This window comes from Gallus gallus, chromosome 20 (genome assembly GCF_016699485.2).
Source record: "Gallus gallus isolate bGalGal1 chromosome 20, bGalGal1.mat.broiler.GRCg7b, whole genome shotgun sequence".
Classification (NCBI taxonomy): Eukaryota; Metazoa; Chordata; class Aves; order Galliformes; family Phasianidae; genus Gallus; species Gallus gallus.
In genome coordinates this window covers 12,307,075-12,311,638 of record NC_052551.1, presented here as the reverse complement: position 1 = coordinate 12,311,638, position 4,564 = coordinate 12,307,075, and positions in this window count along the sequence as shown.

The following is a 4,564-nucleotide window of genomic DNA, read 5'->3' as shown; positions in this document are numbered from 1 at the left end:
TATGGTGGTAAGCATTTCTGTTAATGGTCTACATATCACATCAAACAGTTTGAGGTTTACTTGAGCTTCCAGGAGGTGAGCAGCCACACTTTGTAAGCATGTCTCATTATCAGCTTTCTTCACCCTGTTTATATTCTTTCCCTGTTTGTTGTTATCGTTTGTTATTTGTTAGTTACAGATAACAAAGTTGCTGCACAAAAAGATAGACCACAGCAGTCCCTTTGCTTGCAGTCTGATTCTGTTTTGACAGTATGGGTTAAAGTCTTATTTATAGGATTGCATTTTTCTTTCAATTTATAGGATTGCAGTTTTAAGGAGAATTACTTTAGTACTTTTGATGTAGCTGTTACTCTGATGAAGAATGTGAGAAAAGGCTGTGTGCAGTACTGCTTCCCTTTTCCTGATAGCACATTAGGCAGAGGCCTACCTGCTGACTTGGTAATGAAGTTTCCTGCTCATTGAGGCATTACAGAGATTGCTTCTTTTCCATCTGGCCTGCTCAGCTGTTACAATAAGTGTATGATTACCATGATTTGGTTAACATACTAATGCTTTGGATACACTTAGATTTATTTTCTGGAATTGATTGTTTGTGCTGTGCCCTTTCATCAGAAGGAAGTCTGTTTGGTAGTTTACCATCCTGACTTCGTGGATGGAGTTCTTAAAGTGTTTATGGTTTATGGGAGCATTGTCAGTGACTGATGAGGTCTTTTCCTTCCCTTTACAAAAAAACAGCTGTGAAGGAATGTGATATATTGTTGGCATGTGATGCAATTCATTGCTACAATTGACTTTTGTTAATGTAAAAAAGAGGAGGAAAAAATGGACACTTCTGTTGTTGGCAGGCTGGGGTAGGCGGTTGAGACTGGAACGTTGACTTGGCAAGTTTTAATAGATTCAAGCAAATAGTTTTCTGGAGGATGTTTGCTTTGTTGTGGTTTTCTTTTTGTGGGGGAGGGCAATTTAATTTTCTTTTAATGTAGGTGAATTTGAATGTTGGTGAAAGTTGAAGACTGCAGAAGTTTGAAACCTCCTCTATTTCTGAGATGCCATGTAAGTCCCCGCAGCATTGCATCCATGTGCCTCTGTTCTGAGGAGCTCACAGAACAGTTAGTTCTGTTTCCATGAAGTTCAAGCCTTGGGCTTTCTTCTGAAGAGCCTAAGAAGGCTCCAGTTAGTGTTAGCTGTATTATAGGGGGATTCTTTTTATGTGTTGTGGAACCTGCCCACCAAGAACTAGACTGAGATTCAACAGCTTCCTTCATGTAATCCAGTAATCGTAGGCTGGTCATGAAACCTGGCCCAGATATGCACAAGTGGGCAGGGGCTGTAAGGCTGTATGTCCTGTTGTGCACTCCTGTGAGCTCTCTGTCTTTCTGCACGCTGGCACAACATTCAGTACTCTCAATATTTGTACCGCTAAAACTGAAAATCCGAGGGTGTCCGTACATTCGAACTCCCTGGAGATCAGCCTGCTATCAGTTTCAGTACTGTCTCTATTCCCTATTTGCACTAAGTCAGATGATGTGGTATTTCACGCAGTCCCACGGGAGATGCTGTGAACTACCTGCTCCCCTTGTCCCCAGAGACACTTGGCAGCAACGTGCAGTACAGCAGCTGATGAACCAACCTGAGCTGGGAAGAGGCCCAGAGGTGCTGACACCATGCTTTGTCCCTTCTCAGAGGACCATGAACTTGGAGCTAAAGAGGTGAGTTTGGGCTGGGTTTCTCCCCTGCCATGTGCACATTGCAGTAAAAGGTGACCTTTATTTCCAAACAGTTCCTTACACATCTCCTGACCTGACTGTGCTCTGGGTGCCATTCTACTCTAACTAGCAGTCGCCTCTGCAAGGGTGTTCATTGGAGGTTTTGTCTCTCCAACCATCATTTCCTCAGGACTTCCTTAAAACTGTGTGTCTTCAGGGCTTTTATATCTCTGTGAAGCTGAGCTCAGGTTAGATAATGGTTTATAACGTTGCTGGCACAAGTGAGAGTGTAGCAGCTTAAAATCTAGAAAGGGAGACTGATGTCCCTCAGAGAAGCGCACACATATACGGCCCCAACAGCCACCAGGAGGACAGAACTGGAAGAGAAGTGAGTAGTGTATGTGCTGGAAATGGTGGAATTTAGTGGCATCCTGCTGATAAAACTGGTTAGTGAGTAATGAGCTTCAGGGGACACCACTCATTCTGTAAGAGTATTTTAAGATTTCATTTCAATGCTTTTTCTAGCAGTAAATGCAGAGTTATCCTCTATCCTAGTGGGAATGAAGTCAGGGCTGTACAGTGGGAAAATGCATGCTGCTAACGCAGGTTTACTGCAGCCTCCAAACTTCTCTGCTTCAGTCTCCAGCTTCCACGCCATGAGATCATCACATGCCTATCAAATTGGCCAAGAAAAAGCTTTCAGTGTTCTCTTTAAAACACGATGTTTGTTAGATTAAAATATTTCTTATTAATGTCCTATTATTAGCTGAGCTGAACGAACACAATTGTCTTTAAGTGTCCCATCTCGCCCGCTTTGCAGCCCAGACGCCAGTTGCAGTTGGTATATTTTGTTCAAGATTTAGGACTGTGGTGACCCCGCCAAGCAGATTCATAGCTGCCTTTAAAAATAAAAGGGCTGTGTATATATTACAATCCACAGAGGGTCTGGAATCAGGACGTCCTAAGATGAATACAAACCATAGACAAGAAGTGTTTTGTTGGAAGGCTTCACAAATATGGAGCTGATTACTGCTAGGCAGCGCAGATTTCCTTCTGTAAGATGGGACTGATAGAATTCCTTCCTGACAGCTAGAAATTATAATTGGGCTGGGTGTGGTTTTTTTTCTGTGTTTTAAACTTTACCAGCCTTCAAAATGAAGAAGAAAGATGGAATCCTGACCCATCTGCACTCAATGGGAATTCTGCCTGCGAGCCAGGATTTCAGTCTAATATCCATCCAGCTGCCCAGGACTGGAGGTGCTGCTAACAGCTTCAGAGCTGTGCTTTTGTCAAGCATTTAACTCCGTGTGGATTGAAACATCTCCCACAGGTCAGTGACAGCATTCAATGTGCAAACTGACCACAGAGCTTATTTGGGAAGAAAGAACCGACTTCACTGTGACACTGAGTGAAATGACATTCTCTCTTTGTATCCAAGTGCTGCCCTATCAGCTCTCTGTGCTGCTCCCAGCAGCCGCTCAGCCCTTGTGCAGTGTTTGTCAGCATCACTTCCATAAGAGCTTTCATTAAAAGTTAAGGGCACGCTTAGTGAAAAATATCCCCTTTCTCTTGCAGAGGCATTCATCTGTCGGGCTGCACCAGCACTCCTCCATCCACTTTTCCTTTATTCCTTCCCATTTGCCTCCTTCATTTCTTCTGCTGGCAGAAATCAGAGCGGTGCTTTGTGTAGCAGCAGGGAATGATGGGATGGAGGGCTGTGTGTCCCCGTTTGCTCATTGGGGCCGATTTGTGTTCGTTGTGTGGCTGTCCCGTTGGCAGAGCTTTCTGCACCCTCCAGGCCACGTCCTGACTCAGGCAGCAGCTCGAGGCCTTACCCTGAGCTACAGCTCATCACCTCATAGGGTTGCCCTGGGACCTGGCGGGCAGTTTGTGAACAGTGGGGTTCTATTTGCAGCACAGAACACTGAGTGCTCGGTCTGGCTTTCTGTCCCGTCCCATTGCCCTCTGCCTTCTCTGGCACCAGACAGGCGTCCATCTGCGCCCTCACTCCTTTCTCTCCATGTAGGTATTCCTCTCTGTATGAGGATGTCTTAATGAGGACGCATGTGGGCACCGGGTGTCCGTACTGCTGTACAGTGTCATTTGTGAGTGCGGAAGGAATGCGTTCCATGGGCTGAGCTGACTGGGGAAAGAAGTTGGGCATTGGATGAAAATAGTATCACTTTGGCATTCTGTGTTTCCCAAACAGTTATAAATGTCACATTTTTATTCCGCGAGTTCCCCCCCCCCCCCCCCCCCCCCCTTTTTTTTAATTAAATTAAAAGTAATTCCGTGTAGCCACTTAATATCCACTTTGCAGCAGCGGGTGCTTTCTGCCACCTTAGCTTTGAAAGGGCCGCACTGAGCAGATGGGTGGAGCTGCCTCCAACTTGCCTACAAAGCTGCAGAGATGCAAAGCAGCCTATTGCTCAATTGTGCTGACTTCAGCACACTCGGTGGGACAAATTAAAAAAAGAATAAGGGAATATCTAGTCTCAACCTGGAGATTTAATGGGTCCCGAAATGTGCTGAACTCTTCAGTCTAAATGGGCCCTTTAGTGTGGTGTCAAATAAGTTGAAAAGTGAGGGAGCTTTATAAAGCGTGCTTCATTGTTTAAACTTGTTTAACTCATGTTAAGGCTAATGTACGTTTATTCACACTGACAAAGTGCTGAATTTACACCACGGGGATAGCAATAATTAGGTCAGATACTTCTTAAATGGAACCGGGGGAGGAGGGGGGGGAGGAATACTTGGGCTCTTTCATTGCGAATGGAAATGCCGACGAGCACCGACTGAGGCCGAGCGCGGCCCACGCGGGCGCTCCTCAGCCCCGGCCGAGCGCTCCGCCCGGAGCA